The following is a 19722-nucleotide window of genomic DNA, read 5'->3' as shown; positions in this document are numbered from 1 at the left end:
TTCTCTTGCATTTCTTATACTCCTGAAGTACCTCATTTGTTCTTACCTACCTGTAGCTGCTATGCATCTCCATTTTCTTTACCAGGGCCTCAACCAGTTATTCCTGCTGTTTATTCTGAAGGGAAGATACAGATTCTATAGTCTTAAAATTTCACATTTGAAGGCCTCCCACTTACCAAATACACTTTTGCCAGAAAACATCCAGTTCCAATCCACACTTGCCAGATCCATTCTCACACCATCAAAACTGGCCTTTTTCCAATTTAGAATCGTATCCCAGGGGCCAGACCTATTCTTTCCCATAATTGCCTTGAAACTAATGGCATTACCATCACTAGATGCAAAGTGTTTCCCTAGATAAACCCCTGTCAGCTGGCCTGTCTCATTCCCGAAAGGGAAATCTAGTATCACACTCTCTCTGGTTGGGACTTTTATGTACTGAAACTGTCCAGAGCACAGTTAACAAAATCTTTCCCACCCAGACTTATTACTGTATAAGATCCACAGTCAATACATGGAAAGTTAAAAACATCTACTACTAGAACCTTACGTTTTTTGCAAAAAGGTGCAATCTCTCTGCAGATTTGCTCTTCTAAGTCTGCCGACTGTTGGGTAGTCTATAATGTAACTCCATTAACATGATCATATCTTTCTGATTCCTCAGTTCTAACCATAAAGAAGCACTAGACGAGCTCTCCTGTCTGCCATGACATTTTCCCTGAGTAGTAAGGACATCCCTCCTGCTATGTCATGATAAAAACAATGGACCCCTGAACATTGAGCTGGCAATCCTGCCCCTTCTGCAACTAAGATTTCCTAATGGCTACAACATCATACAACATCATAATTCCAGGTGTTGGTCCATGCCCTTTCCTACAAATACTCCTTGCATTGAAATATACGCAGCTCATCTTTCCTATAAATCCAGTTCAGAGCTTAATTTCCACCATGTTCGACCTTTCCATTCCTGACTTTGTACGTAGGCTTAAGAACAACTTTCTCCACAACCATTCCACTACCTGTTCTGCTTTGGTTCCCATCCCCCTGCAATTTTAGTTTAACCCCCACCCATCCTGTGCAGCACTAGCAAACCCTTCCACTCCAGATCAGGTGCAAACTGTCCCTTCTGTACACATTCCACATTCCCTGGAATAGAGCCCAAAAGTCTAAAAATCTGAAATCTCCCTCCTGCATCATCCCCTTAGCCACATGTTAAACTGCATTGGCTGATCACTCTCCCACTTAAGAATGCTGAGGACTCGATCTGAGATGTCCCTGACCCTGGCCCCTGGGAGGCAATGTACCATCTGGGAGTCTCGTTCTCATCAGGGGCACAGTAGCGTAGTTGTTAGCACAACACTTTACTGTGCAGGCGACCAGGTTCAATTCCCAGCATTGCCTGTAAGGAGTTTGCATATTCTCCCTGTGACTGGTTGGGTTTCCTCCGGGTGCTCCAAAGACGTACCAATTGGTAGGCTAACTGGTTATTGTAAATTGTCTTGTGATTAAGTCGGGGGCCGGAAGGACCTACTACATGCTGAATCCTTTCTTTGGCATCCGTTAGTCTCATGAGACCATGGATTTGCGCCTTGGAAGGTTTCCAGGGCGCAGACCTGGGCAAGGTTGTATGGAAGACCAGCAGTTGCCCATGCTGCAAGTCTCCCCTCTCCACGCCACCGATGCTGTCCAAGGGAAGGGCATTAGGACCCATACAGCTTGGCACCGGTGTCATTGCAGAGCAATGTGTGGTTAAGTGTCTTGCTCAAGGACACACATGCTGCCTCAGCCAAGGCTCGAACTAGCGACCTTCAGTTCACTAGACGAACGCCTTAACCACTTGGCCACGTGCCAACACAACGCGCTGAATCCCAATAAATTTAAAAAACCCTCCTTTCTTTTCCTCTAACCAAAGAATCTCCTATCACTGCAGCCTGCCTCTCCTCCCCACTTCTGAGCCTCAGAGCCAGAGACCTAACCACTGAGACTTTCCTCTGCTTGGTCATCCCTCCAACAATGTCCAAAGCAGTATAATTACTGTTGATGGGAACAACCGCAGGGGTACACTGCACCAGCTGCCTAACCCCTTTCCCCCTTCCTGACGGTCATGCAGTAACCTATGTCCTGCAGTTTGGGTCAACTACCTCCCTGTATGTTCTGTCTATCAACCCCTCAACTTCCCGAATGATCTTGAGTTCATCCAGTTCCTGTTCAAACTCCTTAATATGCTCTGGTAGAAATTGCAGCTGGATGCATTTCTTGCAGGGGTTGTAGTCAGAGGCTAGAGGTCTCCCTACCTTCCCACATCCCACAAGAGGAGCATTCCACTATCCAGCCTGGCATCCCCACTGCTCTAAATGTGCAAAAAGAAAGAAAGAAAGAATAGATAATGATTTTTTTAAATCTACCTATGGCCTACCCATCTCCTAAGCCCCAATGTCCCATAGCCTCAACTCCCCACTGTAACACTGGCTCACTCACACAGTAGCCACTCTCAGAATGTCTGCTTCACTTAAACCTAACTTTTTATCAACCCATGCCAACTGCTTAATTATGCACAATCTAATGTCTCGTTGGGAACTGTGGTGCACTGAATGACCCAACTACGCTACCCCCCCCCCTTTCTTTTAAACGCCCTCTCCCTCTATGCAATCTGATGTCTTCTCAGGAACTGTGGCATGCAAAATATGCCGACAGCCACCATCTGCTTCTTTTAAACTCCCTCTCCCTTGATGAAATCAACGTCTGCATGGGGACTACGGTGCACAAAAAACTTCATAAAACAGCATTAGCTCTCTTCCAATCCTCCATCACCTCACATGTGGCTATGTATGTTTTAAGTATCTCTGTTAGGGCCACTGCAATTTCTGCACTAGGCTTCCACAGGGTCTGAGGGAACACTTCGTCAGGCCCTGGGGAGTTACCACTTTAATTTACCTCAAGGCAGCAAACACTTCTTCCTCTGTAATCCGTATAGGATTCACGACTTCACTGCTGCAATGTTTCACATCTATTGATTCTGCGTCCAGCTCCTGAGTAAATACAGATGCAAAAAGATCTCCCCCATCTCTTTTTGGTTCCATTCATGGATTACCACCCTGATTTTCCAGAGGACCAATGTTGTCCCTTGCTATCCTTTTGTTCTTAATATTTCTGTAGAATCCTTAAGTTACTCCTTCACCTTGTATGCTATAAACAACCACATGTGCAGATTTAGCCACCCAAATTTCCTTCCGAAGTGCTCCCTTCCATTTCTTATACTCCTCAAGTACCTCATTTCTTCCTGCCTGCCTATATCTGCTATACACTTTCTTCTCTTTCTTAAGAAGGGCTTCAATATCTCTCAAAAACCATGGCTTCCTATACCTATGTTTCTTGCATTTTATTCTGACAAGAACATACAAATTCTGTACCTTTGCAAGACGAAAAGTAGGTTTGCATGTCTAAAGTCTTCATCCTGTGCACTAAATGACCTGTATTTTTCCTTCTCATTTAAACCTCTCAGTAAAATGGTATTTTTTAACCAGGTTTTTAGTGACTGATCCTTGTGTTATTTTACATTGATCCCTGTGGCTCTGTGACAAAGCATTTATGCAGGTCTTTGGAAAATTGTTTTCAATAAAATATATTCGTTAATGTCAATTCTTTTGGATGTGTGAGCTAACTGGATAAGCATCTTTCAATGCAATGGTATCAGTAGAAGACTTAGTATTTCTTTTGAACCTACAGAAAGTGATGAGAACTCTGGCTACTCTGCATCTGTGATTGACAGTAATAACCACTTATTTAACAATAATCTGAAAATACTCCTTTACTTAAGGAGAGTAACAGAATCAGAATCACGTTTAATGTCATTGACATATGTAGCTAGGATGCCTAAGACTTTTGCACAGAACGTGGAGCAGAGACCAAGTTTGTAAATCTGGCGGAAGCAAAGGATGTTGGGAATGACAAGGGTGGAGCACTATGGGAGGGGTGTGGAGCAGGTGGCAGAGAAGGAGTGTCAGGGTAGGGGTGTGGCACAGGTGCAGACACACCCAGCCTAGAGACACGAGCAACACACACAAAATGCTGGAGTCTTCAGGCTCCTCTACCTCCTCCTTGATGGTAGCAACGAGAAGAGGGCATGTCCTGAGCGATGAGCGATCCTTACTGACTGAATGCCACCTTTTTGAGGTATCACCATTTGAAGATATCCTTGATGTTGGGGAGGCTGGTGCCCATGAAGGAGCTGGTTGAGGTTGCAGCTCTTGCAGCTTTTTCTGATCCTGTGCAGTGACCCCTCCATACCACAAGGTGATGCAACCAGTTCTGTATGATACATTTGTAGAAATTTGTGAGATTCTTACATACCAAATCTCTTTAATCACAATATAGTCACTGTCATCCCTCCTTTGTAATTGCATCTTCAGAAATGTTCTAAAACTTTAAACTGTTCACTCTTTCCACTGCTGACCCCTTGTTGAGGACTGGTGTGTGTTCCCTCAACTTCCCTTTCCTCGTCCACAATCAATTCCTTTGTCGTAGTGATGCAGAGTGCAAGATTGCTGTTTCAACACCTTCAACCAGATGATCCATCTCTCTCTCTCTCTCTCTACTCATCACCCTCTGAAATTGAGCCAACAACAGTTGTGTCATCAGCAAATTTATAGATGGCATTTGAACTGTGTCTAACCTCAGAGCCATGGATACAGAGAGTAGAGCAGTGGGCTAAACATGCTTTCTTGAGGAGAACTAGTGTTGATTTTTAGTGAGGTGGATATGTTAAGTCTGATCTGTTCAGACTATGGTCTCCCAGTGAGGAAGTTAAAGATCCAGTTGCAGAGGGAGGTAGAGAGGCCCAGGTTTTGGAGCTTGTTGATTCGAACCGAGGGTACGATGGTATTGAACTCTGAGCTGTAATGAATAAACAACAACCTGATGTAGGTATTGCTATTGTTAAGGTGATTCAAGGTTGAGTGAAGAGCCAGTGAGATTGGCCATGGTCAACCTCTCAAAGCGCTTCATCACAGCAGATGTGAGTGCAACTGGGTCATACCCATTGAGGCAGCTCACCCTGATCTTCTTGGGCACTGGTATGATTGTTGCCCTTTTGAAACAGGTGGGAAATTCAGACTGCAGCAGTAAGAAATTGAAGATGGCCTTGCACACTTCTGCTAGTTAGTTGGCACAGATGTTCAGTGCCCTACCAGGTACACCATCAGGGCGTGATGCCTTGCAAGAGTTCACCCTCCTGAAAGAGGTTCTGTTGAAGGCCTCCAAGATAGAGATCACAGGACTACCAATGCTGCAAGGATTCGCACGGGTGTGGTTTTATTCTTCCTTTCAAAGCATGTGTAAAAGGCGTTGAGCTCATCTGGGAGTGAAGCATCACAACCATTCGTGATATCAGGTTTCACCTTATAGGAAGTAATGGCCTGCAAACCCTGTCAGAGGTGACATGCATCTGATTCCATCTCTAAGTTCAATAGGAATTATTTTCTTACTCTTAAAATAGCCTTCTGAATGTCATACCTGGACTTCTTGTATAGCTCTGGATCAGTGTTCTTGAATGCCACAGATCTAGTCCTCAGCAGACTGTGAATCCCTGATTCATCAACGTTTGGGTATGTCCAGTAGGTTCTGAAAGGTACACACTCATCCATGCAGATCTTGATTAAGTCAGTGAACTCTATGGCATACTTATTTGGATTCGAAGATGAATCCCTAAGTATCATCCAGTCCACCAACTCAAAGCTGTCCTCTAAGTGCTCCTCCACCTTGCTTGACCATACTTACTTGGTCCTCACCACTGGTGCTGTGGTCTTTTGTCTCCGCCTGCTCGTCGGGAGTAGAAGTACAGCCAGGAGAATGGAATTTACAAAGTGAGGGAGTGAGAGGGCATGGTAAGTGTCCTTGATGACTGTGTAACAGTGGTCAACTGTGTTTGCTCCTCTGGTTCCAGGGGTGATATGTTAGTGGTAGTTGTTCAGAGACTTCTTCAAGTTGGCCTGGTTGAAATTCCCTGCAATGATAGGAAAGGCATCAGGGTGCGCAGTTTTATAACTGTTGATCACGGTGCTTAGTTCCTCCAGTGCCTGCCTAATGTCGGCCAGAGGTGGAATGTACATTGCTGCAAGGATGAGGGTGAAAACTTCCTCAGCAGGTAAAATAGAGAACACATGACTGCTAGGTGTTCCAGTTTGGCCTCTTGCTATATTATAACAAGGCCCTACTCAGGCTTAAGGAATAGTAGGTTCAATAGCTACATTTAATGTCAGAGAAAGGTATACAACATACATCCTGAAGTTCATTTTCTTCACAGACATTGACAAAAACAGAGGAGTGCCCCAAAGAATGAATGACAGTTAAATGTTAGAACCCCAAAGCCCCTCCAACCTCCCCTCCCACGAACAAGCAGCAGCAATGCAATGAGAAGCCACCCACCCCCACCAGCAAAAAAGCATCAGCACCCTCCACCAAACATTCAAGCGTGCAGCAAAGCATTAACAAAGACACAGACTTGCAGTACCTGAAAAACCACTTGTTCACCCAGTAATTTGACATAACACAGTCTCTTTGTAAATATAGAAAACCCACAGCACAATACAGGCCCTTTGGCCCACAGTGCTGTATTGAACATGTACTTATTTTAGAAATTACCTAGGGTTACCCAAGCTCCATGTACCTATCCAAAAGTCTCTTAAAAGACCCTATCGTATCTGCCTCCACCACCATTGCTGGCAGCCCATTCCAGGCACTCACCGCTCTGCATAAAAAACTTACCCCTGATATCTCCTCTATACCTATTTCCAAACAACTTAAAACTGTGTCCTTTCATGCTAGCCATTTCAGCCCTGGGAAAAATCCTCTGACTATCCACATGATTAATGCCCCTCATCTTATACACTTCTTTCAGGTCACATCTCATCCTCCGTCGCTCCAAGGAGAAAAGGCCAAGTTCACTCAACCTATTATCATCAGGCGTGATCCCCAATCCAGGCAACATCCTTGTAAATCTCCTCTGCACCCTTTCTATAGTTTCCACATCCTTTCTGTAGTGAGGTAACCAGAATTGAGGACAGTACTCCAAGTGGGGTCTGACCAGGGTCCTATATAACTGTAATATTACCTCTCGGCTCTTGAACTCAATTCCACGATTGATGAAGGCCAATGCACCGTATGCCTTCTTAACCACAGAGTCAACCTATGCAGCAGCTTTGAGGGTCCTATGGATTCAGACCCCAAGATTCCTCTGATCCTCCACACTGCCAAGAGTCTTACTGTTAATACTATATTCTGCCATCATATTTGACCTACCAAAATCAACCACCTCACACTTATCTGGGTGGAACTCCAACTGCCACTTCTCAGCCCAGTTTTGCATCCTATCAATGTCTTGCTGTAAACTCTGACAGCCCTCCACACTATCCACAACACCCCCAACCTTTGTGTCATCAGCAAATTTATTAACCCATCCCTCCGCTTCCTCATCCAGGTCATTTATAAAAATCATGAAGAGAAAGGGGTCCCAGCACAGTTCCCTGAGGCACACCACTGGTACTGACCTCCTTGTAGAATAAGGGAAAAAGACATGTCCCTGTTTCGCAGTGAGAGGGGACATAAAAAATAACTCACTGATTTACGAAGTTAAAAGTCTGTTGCATCCCATTTTTATTAGCTCTGTATCCAGAGTCGGCAGCAAAAAGGCACAGGTCTCCGGACACACAACCGCTGGCTGCTAACCCACTGCTCCTGATGTTACATGTTCTCCCGCGACACCTCAGTCAGGGGCATCGGCCTAGAATCAGCATGTCCTCAGAGCCACCAACACCTGGAACCCTGAAGGTACGCTCATCTTCCAGGCTGCGTCCTTGGGATATCAAAAAGCGGCCGGTTGTGAGGCCCTGAGAGCGGGTCCCATTCCCGCAAAGAACCAAAATCAGAGTGTAGCAGTGTCTTCGAAAGAACCCCCCACACCCTGAAAAGGGAAAAAAAAAGAAACGTCAAAGATAGAAATAAAGCTGTTTCCGACAATTCAAGAAAAGGAGTCACCATTTAGCACCATCTTGACTTCATCCCGCCTCCAGCCTTAACTTCTGTCAGGACTTGTTGCAGTTATCCAGTGTTAATATCAAATTTTCCAAATTTAGATAATTCTCTTTCTCAGTCTATATTGAAACTGGAAATTTCTGCTTAAGCTCATCCTTCAGAGACATTGGTTCAGTTTCTCTCTGTCTATTAGTTCTGTCTGACTAGTTGAACATGATCTCCAGTCCTGTTATTAGCAGAAGATAACACTGACAAAAAAGCAAAATCATTCATGCAATATGAGTCCAGCCAGCGCAGATAAAATTCCCATTGTTTCCCACTTTATTAAGCCTCCCTTATATCATAGCCAGCCATATGCTGACTTCACATCAAATTACACTTAACTCATCAAAAGAATTTGGTTCACATATTCATGTTTACACTGAGTTTGCAATGAAATCTGGATGTGAGTGGTCTGGATGGAACCCAAACTGAACATCAGTGAGCCACAGTGTGATTAAGCCACACAGAGCCTATAGCAGGGAGCCAAAAAAGAACTTTATTCAAAACAGCAGATCTTTTAGAGAATCTGTTTCCCCTCTTCTCTGACACTCAAGAGTACATTGATACTTTCTACTTTTAAAGACAAAGACAATAAGCGATTAACTACACCTCAAATGGCTATAATAACCTGCTATAACACCTTGACTGTTTATAGCTAACTTTTGTAGTATTACATATCCACATGGCAGAACCAGACAGTTGGCTGGTCAGAGGAGATCCGAGCACAAAATACCAGATAATGAAAGAGTACCTCTTTTGTCACCGTGTTGAAGGATAACTCTCTGAATATACTAACAACCAGAATATTAAGTCCTGAACTGTGTATTAAATAGAACATTGAACATAGAATAGTACAGCACAGTACAGGGCCTTCAGTCCACAATGTTGTGCCGACCCTCAAAACCTGCCTCTCATATAAGCCCCCACCTTAAATTCCTCCATATACCTGTCTAGTAGTCTCTTAAACTTCACTAGTGTATCTGCCTCCACCACTGACTCAGGCAGTGCATTCCACGCACAAACCGCTCTCTGAGTAAAAAACCTTCCTCTAATATCCCCCTTGAACGTTCCACCCCTTACCTTAAAGCCATGTCCTCTTGTATTGAGCAGTGGTGCCCTGGGGAAGAGGCGTTGGCTATCCACTCTATCTATTCCTCTTATTATCTTGTACACCTCTATCATGTCTCCTCTCATCCTCCTTCTCTCCAAAGAGTAAAGCCCTAGCTCCCTTAATCTCTGATCATAATGCATTCTCTCTAAACCAGGCAGCATCCTGGTAAATCTTCTCTGTACCCTTTCCAATGCTTCCACATCCTTCCTATAGTGAGGCGACCAGAATTGGACACAGTACTCCAAGTGTGGCCTAACCAGATTTTTATAGAGCTGCATCATTACATCACCACTCTTAAACTCTATCCCTCGACTTATGAAAGCTTACACCCTATAAGCTTTCTTAACTACCCTATCCACCTGTGAGGCAACTTTCAGGGATCTGTGGACATGTACCCCCAGATCCCTCTGCTCCTCCACACTACCAAGTATCCTGCCATTTACTTTGTACTCTGCCTTGGAGTTTGTCCTTCCAAAGTGCACCACCTCACACTTCTCCGGGTTGAACTCCATCTTCCACTTCTCAGCCCACTTCTGCATCCTATCAATGTCTCTCTGCAATCTTTGACAATCCTCTACACTATCTACAACACCACCAACCTTTGTGTCGTCTGCAAACTTGCCAACCCACCCTTCTACCCCCACATCCAGGTCGTTAATAAAAATCACGAAAAGTAAAGGTCCCAGAACAGATCTTTGTGGGACACCACTAGTCACAATCCTCCAATCTGAATGTACCCCCTCCACCACCACCCTCTGCCTTCTGCAGGCAAGCCAATTCTGAATCCACCTGGCCAAACTTCCCTGGATCTCATGCCTTTTGAATTTCTGAATAAGCCTACCGTGTGGAGCCTTGTTAAATGCCTTACTAAAATCCATATAGATCACATCCACTGCACTACCCTCATCTACATGCCTGGTCACTTCCTCAAAGAACTCTATCAGGCTTGTTAGACACGATCTGCCCTTCACAAAGCCATGCTGACTGTCCCTGATCAGACCATGATTCTCTAAATGCCCAGAGATCCTCTCTAAGAATCTTTTCCAACAGCTTTCCCACCACAGACGTAAGGCTCACTGGTCTATAATTACCCAGACTATCCCTACTACCTGTTTTGAACAAGGGAACAACATTTGCCTCCCTCCAATCCTCCTTTACCATTCCCGTGGTCAACGAGGACATAAAGATCCTAGCCAGAGGCTCAGCAATCTCTTCCCTCGCCTCATGGAGCAGCCTGGGGAATATTCCATCAGGCCCTGGGGACTTATCCGTCCTAATGTATCTTAACAAGTCCAACACCTCCTCTCCCTTAATATCAACATGCTCCAGAACATCAACCTCACTCATATTGTCCTCACCATCATCAAGTTCCCTCTCATTGGTGAATACCGAAGAGAAGTATTCATTGAGGACCTCGCTTACTTCCACAGCCTCCAGGCACATCCTCCCACCTTTACCTCTAATTGGTCCTACCTTCACTCCTGTCATCCTTTTTTTCTTCACATAATTACATGGCAGGGATATTGGAATTGGAATTAGACCATAAAACAAAGGAGCAGAATTAGTCCATTCGGTCCATTGAGCCTGTTCTATCATGGCTGACTTATTACCCCTCTCAACCTCCATTCTTCTGCCTTCTCCCAATAACCTTTGATGCCTTGACTAATTGAGAACCTATCAAAATCTGCTTCAAATATACTCAATGGCAATGGATTTCAGAGGTCCACCACCCTCTGGCTAAAGAAATGCCAAAGGACTTTCTAAAGGAATTGTTTTACTATTGTTACGTGTACTGAGATACAGTGAAAAGCTTGTCTTGCGTGCTCTTCATTCAGATCAACTCATTACATAATGCTTTGGGGTAGAACGAGGTTAATCAAAAACAGAATGCAGAATAAAGTGTAAGAGCCACACAGAAAGTACAGTGTAAGTCAACAATAAGGTGCAAGATCATAACAAGATAGATTGTGAGGTCATTAATCTATTCTATCATCCTTGGAAGCTACTCAATAGTATTTTAATAGTGACAGAGAAGCTGTCCTGGAGCCTAGTGTCATGTAAATACCAGAGATGGCTATTTAATTCCTTTCTTGATCTTATCAAGAGGGTTAGCAGTGAGAACCAATTAATACAACCATTCATATATTATCTTGCAATAGTTACAATGGTACAAACTCAAAATGCCTCACACCCAACATTGGTTTCAATAGCCATGAAGTATCAATGCAACTTAAATTGCAAACAATTTTTTTGGAACAATGATTTTCATATTAATTCTTGCTTATATGTGCTTCATATAATTTTGTAAGTCCAGAATAATCTTCAACTAGTTACTCCATTTAGTACATGCCACTTCCTAGCAATGTTGAGGACAACATCCACTTCTTGGAGAAGTAAAAGTTGAGCTTTGTGTTTTAATTGGTAAAGGATTCTGAAAACAGGACCATTGCACAGATAGGAATGACGAGCTCCTTACTGAGGTACACTGCCACCTCTTGAGGATCTCCTGATGGTGAGGAAGGTTATGCCTGTGATGGAGCTGGCTGAGTCCATAACTCTCCATTATGTTTCCTTGTTCATCTATAGATATGTGTAAGCATCTTTGGTGACATAATGGATCTCTTCAAATTCCTAACAAAGTAGAGATGTGGTGTGTCCTTTTTCATGATTGCATCTAAAATTCAAAGTTAAAAGTAAATTTGTTAATAAAATACATATATGTCACTGTATACAACCCTGAGATTTATTTTCTTGTGGACATACTCAATAGATCCATAATAGAACGATAATCATAATATAACCAATGAAAGGCTGCATCTGAGCGTTCAACCAGTGGCAAAGCCAAAGACTGTGAAAATACAAATATAAGTAAATAATTATGATAAATAAGCAATAAATATTGAGACCATGAGATGAAGAGTCCTTGAAAGTTAGTCCATTGGTTGAGAGAGCATTTCAGTGATGAGGCAAGTGAAGTTGAGTGAAGTTATCCCCTTCGGTTCAAGAGCCTGATGGTTGAGGGGTAATAACTGTTCCTGAGCCTGGTGGTGTGAATCCTGAGGCTCCTGTACCTTTTTTCTGAGAGCAGCAGTAAGAAGAAAACACGTTCTGGACAGTGGGGAGTCCCTGATGATGGATGCCGTCTTCCTGCGACAATGCTCAATGTAGGTGTGCTCACTGGTGGAGCAGGCTTTACCTTTGATGGACAGGGGCATATCCATTACTTTTTGGAGGATTTTCCTTTCAAGGGCACTGGTGTTTCCATACCAGACTGTGCAGCCAGTCAATATCTATACATCTATACAAGTTCGTCAAAGCTTTAGAAGTCTTGCCGAATCTTCACAAACTCCTCTGGAAATCCACTTAACTACTATGCCGTACTGTGTTACTATTCCTCAGAAATAATAACACCAAGGATTTGAAAGTTACTGACCCTTTCCACCTCTGATCCTCCAATGAGGACTGTCTTATGGACCTCTAGTTTCCTCCTCCTTAAGTCAATAATCAGCTCCTTGGTCTTGCTGACATTGAGTACAAGGTTGTTGTTCCGGCACCACTCATCCAGATTTTCAATCTTCCTCCAATATGCTGATTCATCACCACCTTTGATTAGGTCTACGACATGGGTGTCATCAGCAAACTTGAATATGGCATTAGAGCTGTGCTTAGCCACACTGTCATAAGTGTAAAGCAAGTAGATTAGGGGGCTAAGCACACAGCCTTCTGGTGCATCTGTGCTGATGGAAATCACGGAGGAGGTGTTGTTTCCCATTGGAACTGACTGAGGTCTGCAAGTGAGGAAATCGAAGATCCAATTGCACAAGGAGATATTGAGGCTAAGGTCTTGAAGCTTACTGATTAGTTGTGAGGAGAACGTCTTCAATGTGATAGGCCCAGGATAGAACCTCTGAGATATTGACAGCCAGGAACTTGAAGCTGTTTACCCTTTCCATCACTGATCCCTCAATGAGGACCTGTGTTTATTCACCCAACTTCCCTTTCCTGAAGTCCACAATCAATTCCTTGGTCTTGCTGACATTGAATGCAATATTTTTGATGAGACACCTCTCAACCAGCCAATCTGTCTCACTTCTGTATGACTCCTCATCACTGTCTGAGATTCTACCAACAACAGCAGACTCATCAGTGAACTTATAAATACCATTTGAACTGTGCTTAGCCACACAATCATAAGTGTAGAGATGGTAAAGCAGTGAGTTTGAGGTACGCTTATTTTGCTTGTTAACAAGGAGGAGGATGTTATTGCTGGGCCACTCTGACTGGTCTCCCAAAAACAATCTTGTTGTAGAGAGAGATACAGTGACCAAGGAACTGAGGCTTGGTAATTAGTTCTAAGTGGATGATAGTGTTGAGTGCCAAGCTGTAATCAATGAAGAGCAGTCCAGTGTACATTTTACAGTTGGCTAGGTGCTTCAAGGCAGAGTGGAGAGCTAGCAAGATTGAATCTGCTTGTAACCTTGCTTTGGAGGCAAGCATATTGCAGAGGTCCAAGTCCTTGCTTAGGCAGAAGTTAATTTCAGACATAATCAATGATTTGAAGCAATTTATTATGGTAAACGAGTGCCACCTGGCAATAGTTGTTGAGGTTACTCTCCTGGCTCTTCTTTGGCACTAGTTTTATTGCTTCATTTTGAAGCCAGTAAGAAATCTTAGACTGCAGCAGTGAAGGTTGAAGATGTTATCAAACACTTCCACCAGTTACCAGGACGGGTTTTCAGTATTCATCCGGGCGTGCCGTTAGGATCCAACTCCTTGCAAGAGTTCATTCCCATGAAGGATGTTCTGATATCAGCCTCTAGGACAGAGATCACAGGGTCACCAGATACCGTGGGGATTCACACAGGTATATGTGGAAGTGTGGAAGTGCGGAAGTGGCTGTGAGTGGCAACTCTGCATGCAGCTCCAATGAGAATCTTCAAGTATTCCTGTTTAGGACTACTACAGCTGAAACCCACAGTTACAGCCATGGATAATTCACTAAGCAACATCATTTTAAGGTGATTAAACAATCTATCGATCCTCAAAATCTACAAACCGCAGATGGCAGACTTAGGTCGTGAATGCAGTCTCCCTTTTAAAAAAATGGAAGTGGGGTAGGCACACTGGGGTACAAGTATGATTAAAACACAGAGGCCTTCAAACTCCACTTCCAACCATCCGGCTGATGAATGTAGAGTCTCCGAAAAATAAAACTGAAAACTTCAGAGAAAGTTTACAGTGTAGAGGGACATCAGGGATTGCTGTGTACTTTGCATCATTGAAACATGGTTAATCTTCGTCATTTTGGACATAGTACTGCAGCCTAATGACTTCACCATTCTCTGCAAAGACAGGTCAGTTCAGTCCTCTAAAGACAGAGCAGGGGGAGTATGCTTCATGATTAACTCATCATGGTGAATAGACATATTGGTTTGGTCTCAGTCCTGCTCAGCTGATCTGGAACACCTAGTGGTCATAACCCAGCGTTTAGGCAGAGACTAAAGGCCGCAGCACCAGTGGTGAGGACGAATTTGACACAACTTGATCAATGTGGCAGAATTTCAATTGGTATCTACAGGAGTGACATAGGTCAGCTGGTTGGATGGTGCCACAACAACAACTTTGCACACGACATCAGCAAGACCAAGGATTTGATTGTGGAAGGATAAATTGAGGGAACACATACCAGTCCTCATCCAGGCATCAGCAGTGGTAAGGGTAAGTAGTTTTAAGTTCCTGCGTGTCAACATCTCTGAAGATCTATCCTGGGACCAACATATTGATGCAATTATAAAGAAGGATCAACAGTGGCTACATTTCATTAGGGGTTTGAGGAGATTTGGTATGTCACCAAAGACACTAGAAACTTTCTGCAGATATATCGTGGAGAGCATTCTAACTGGTTGCAGCACTATCTTCTACGGAAGGGGCCACTGCACAGGATCAGAAAAAGCTGCAGGAAGTTGCAAACTCAGCCAGCTCCATCATGGGCACCAGACTCTCCAGCATCGAGGGCATCTTGAAAAGGATGCCTCAGAAAGGCAGCATCTATTGTGAAGGACCCCCTTCACCCAGGACATGCTCCCTTCTCATTAGTACCATCAAGGAGGTGGTACAGGAGCCTGAAGAGGTACACTTGTACATGTGACATTTCAGGAGCAGCTTCTTCCCCTCCGCCATCAGATTTCTAAATGGACTATGAATCCATGTATACCACCTCACTATTTTTGCCCTCTTTTTGCACTACTTTCTTAATTTATATATAGATATGTATACACTTTACATAGCGTTTTATTATGTATTGCACTGTACTACTGCCGCAAATCAACAAATCTCACGACATACTGTATGCCAGTGATATTAAGCCCAATTCTGATTCACATAGAGGTCAGTCAGAATGGACACAAGTTGGAGAATTAAGGTAGCAGAGGAAACAGGAAATTTAAAAGTTACCCAGTAGACAGGACTCAGGTACTCTGCATTGTCATCATCCTATCTACATTTGGTATCTCCAATATGCAGGGACACCACATAATGAATGCTAAACTCAGTGCAGTAGACTTGACAAAGTGCCAGAGAATCACTGTTTCACCTGAGAAGAGGTGAAAGGGCAGGTGTTGCACCTCCTGTGGTTGAATGCCTGAAGATGAGGGGTGGTTGATAAGGACAGTGGAGTGGACTAAAGCATTGCAAGGTGTATGATCTCTTCAAAGCACAAACGAGGGAGGGGAATAGTGGTGGAATCATTTTGGAGTTGGAAGAACTAAGTGGAACAGTATAGTCTGCTGAATGCAGAGGATAGCGCAATGAGAGCAGAGGACCAGGAAACTCCATACTTGATCTTTCTTAGAGAACAAAGATGAAACATAGTCAAGGACTCCATTCACAATGGTGGAATGGAATCCATGGTTTAGGAAGAAGGAAGACATTTCAGAGATCATTATGAGGAAGGTCTCATCATCTTATTATCAGTGCTGGAGGTAGGAGAATGGGACAGAATTTTTACTGGAGGCAGACGATAGTTTGACAGTGTGTTTGAAGAACCATCTGACAGGATCCACTATCTCCTTTCTTCCAGGGTTTCAAAATCATTCGTGTACATCTCAAACAAAAGAAAATCTGCAGATGCTGGAAATCAAAGCAAAACGCCGAAGGAACTCACCAGCCAGGCAGCATCTATGGAAAAGGGTAAACAGTCGAGTAAAGAGCTGGGAAGTCGACTGGTGAAAGAGATAAAGGGCTGGAGAAGGGAGAATCTGATAGGAAAGGACAAAAGACTGTGGAAGGGGTAGGAGCACCAGAGGGAGGTGGTGGGCAGGTAAGGAGATCAGGTGAGAGAGGGAAATAGGAATAGGGAATGGTGAAGGGGGGGGAGGCAATTATTGGAAGTTTGACAAATCGATGTTCATGCCATTGGATTGGAGGCTACCCAGACAGAATACAAGCTATTGCTCCTTCAACTTGAGTGGGGCCTCATTGTCGCAGTAGAGGAGGCCATGGAGTGACATGTCAGAATAGGAATGGGAAGTAGAATTGTAATAGGTGGCCACTGGGACATCCTTCAGCCCTCATTTCTTTCACCAATTGACTTCCCAGCTCTTTACTTCACCTACCCACACTCCCGGTTTCACCTATCACATACTACCCCCCCCAAGTTTCACCTATCACATACTACCCCACCTCCCGGTTTCACCTATCACATACTACCCCCCACTCTCCCGGTTTCACCTGTCACATATTACTCCACCTCCCCCCCCCCCCCCCCAGTTTCATCTATTACACACTACCATCCCCCCCAACTGGGTTTCACCTATCACATACTACCCCTCCTCCCGGTTTCACCTATCACATACTACCCCCCCCCAGTTTCACCTATCACATACTAACCCCCTCCCAGTTTCACCTATCACATACTACCCCCCCCAACTTTCACCTATCACATATTACCCCCCCTCCCGGTTTCACCTATCACATACTACCCCCCTCCCGGTTTCACCTATCACATACTACCCCTCCTCCCGGTTTCACCTATCACATACTACCCCTCCTCCCAGTTTCACCTATCACATGCTACCCCCCCTCCCGGTTTCACCTATCACATACTACCCCTCCTCTCGGTTTCACCTATCACATACTACACCCCCGTCCCAGTTTCACCTATCACATACTACCACCCCCCCAAGTTTCACCTATCACATACTACCCTCCCCCCCAATTTTCACCTATCACATACTACCCCCCCCCCCACCAAGTTTCACCTATCACATACTATCCCATCTCCCGGTTTCGCCTATCACATACTACCCCCGTTCCCCGTTTCACCTATCACATACTACGGCGGTCCCCAACCACCAGGCCGCGGACCGGTACCAGGCCACAAAGCATGCGCTACCGGGCTGCGAGGAAACGATATGATTTGGCAATAGGAGTCAGCTGCACCTTTCCTCTTTGCTTGTCACGCCCACTGTTGAGCCATTACGCATGCGAGGTCATTACCCGCGCGTCATCCATGTCAACGCGGGAAGAAGATCAACTCCTCGAGCTTGCAAATGACGGCGGGCTGAAAAGTATGTTTGACATAACATCTCTGCCGGCATTCTGGATCTCAAAGTCAAGGCTGAATATCCTGAGATAGCCACGAAAGCACTGAAAACGTTGCTTCCATTTCCAACATATCTCTGCAATGAATGAATGGAACGAAAACCAAATTGCGTAATAGACTGGACATAAGGAACCCCGTTCGAGTATTGCTGTCTCCCATAACCCCTCGATGGGACCATCTTGTTCCAGGGAAACAAGCATTCAGCCCAGGGCTCCCACTGATTCAGCGATATTGGTGTGTTGCAATGAGTTTATATGTTCATACGGGGAAAATATGTGCTGTGTGTTTAATATCCAAATGTTACTTAAAATGTTATGATGCTATTGGTAAATGCTAGTTGGTAAATTGGATTAGACATTGGCTCAATGGAAGAAGCCAGAGACTGGTAGTAGAGAATTGCTTCTCTGAGTGGAGGCCTGTGACTAGTGGTGTGCCACAGGGATCAGCGCTGGGTCCATTGTTATTTGTCATCTATATCAATGATCTGGATGATAATGTGGTAAATTAGATCAGCAAGTTTGCTGATGATACAAAGATTGGAGGTGTAGTAGACAGTGAGGAAGGTTTTCAGAGCCTGCAGAGGGACTTGGACCAGCTGGAAAAATGGGCTAAAAAATGGCAGATGGAGTTTAATACTGACAAGTGTGAGGTATTGCACGTTGGAAGGACAAACCAACGTAGAACATACAGGGTTAATAGTAAGGCACTGAGGAGTGCAGTGGAACAGAGGGATCTGGGAATACAGATACAAAATTCCCTAAAAGTGGCGTCACAGGTAGATAGGGTCGTAAAGAGAGCTTTTGGTACATTGGCCTTTATTAATCAAAGTATTGAGTATAGGAGCTGGAATGTTATGATGAGGTTGTATAAGGCATTGGTGAGGCCGAATCTGGAGTATTGTGTTCAGTTTTGGTCACCAAATTACAGGAAGGATATAAATAAGGTTGAAAGAGTGCAGAGAAGGTTTACAAGGATGTTGCAGGGACTTGAGAAACTCAGTTACAGAGAAAGGTTGAATAGGTTGGGACTTTATTCCCTGGAACGTAGAAGAATGAGGGGAAATTTGATAGAGGTATATAAAATTATGATGGGTATAGATAGAGTGAATGCAAGCAGGCTTTTTCCACTGATGCAAGGGGAGAAAAAAAACAGAGGACATGGGTTTAGGGTGAGGGGGGAAATTTTAAAGGGAACATTAGGGGGGGCTTCTTCACGCAGAGAGTGGTGGGAGTATGGAATGAGCTGCCAGACCAGGTGGTAAATGCGGGTTTTTTTTTAATATTTAAGAATAAATTGGACAGATACATGGATGGGAGGTGTATGGAGGGATATGGTCCCTGTGCAGGTCAGTAGGACTAGGCAGAAAATGGTTTGGCACAGCCAAGAAGGGCCAAAAGGCCTGTTTCTGTGCTGTAGTTTCTATGGTTTCTATTGGCTTACTTATATAACCATATAACAATTACAGCACGGAAACAGGCCATCTCTGCCCTTCTAGTCCGTGCCAAACGCTACTCTCACCTAGTCCCACCGATCTGCACTCAGCCCATAACCCTCCATTCCTTTTCTGTCCGTATACCTATCCAATTTTCCTTTAAATAATATCGAACCTGCCTCTACCACTTCTACTGGAAGTTCGTTCAACACTTACTTCAAGCTCCCGTCCTTCCCTGATAATTGACTTATCGTTGTATTCATGCGAGGAAAATATGCGCTGTGCGTTTAATATTAAACTCGTTAGATAAACCCTTTTAGAAACGAGATTGAGTGTATTAGGCACTTACCACCTATATTCTGGTCGTGATTAACGTCCCCCCCCCCCCCAACAGAATCACCAAAATCAGTTCGCAGAAAACATACGCACGTACACGCATACGCAAAGCACACATGCGCACTGGTGCCCTCTCAAGGATTCATGGTCATTGTAGTCTCTCTGTGTAAA

The 19722-nt window shown here is 44.2% G+C and overlaps 1 long non-coding RNA gene across 2 annotated transcripts; it reads right to left on the bottom strand.

The window, feature by feature from the left end:
• Positions 1-2642: 2642 nt before the first annotated feature.
• Positions 2643-19595, bottom strand: LOC140196396 (uncharacterized). Of its 2 annotated transcripts, XR_011885696.1 has the most exons (5): positions 19565-19595; positions 17621-17859; positions 11658-11855; positions 7615-7957; positions 2643-6001 (listed from the first exon to the last, which is right to left on the bottom strand). It is a non-coding gene; the product is annotated as an uncharacterized lncRNA (long non-coding RNA). The 2 variants fall into 2 exon arrangements; XR_011885697.1 differs by lacking the exon at positions 11658-11855.
• Positions 19596-19722: the final 127 nt, after the last annotated feature.

This window comes from Mobula birostris, chromosome 1 (assembly GCF_030028105.1).
Source record: "Mobula birostris isolate sMobBir1 chromosome 1, sMobBir1.hap1, whole genome shotgun sequence".
Taxonomy (NCBI): Eukaryota; Metazoa; Chordata; class Chondrichthyes; order Myliobatiformes; family Myliobatidae; genus Mobula; species Mobula birostris.
This window is presented reverse-complemented; position numbering and strand designations above follow the sequence as displayed.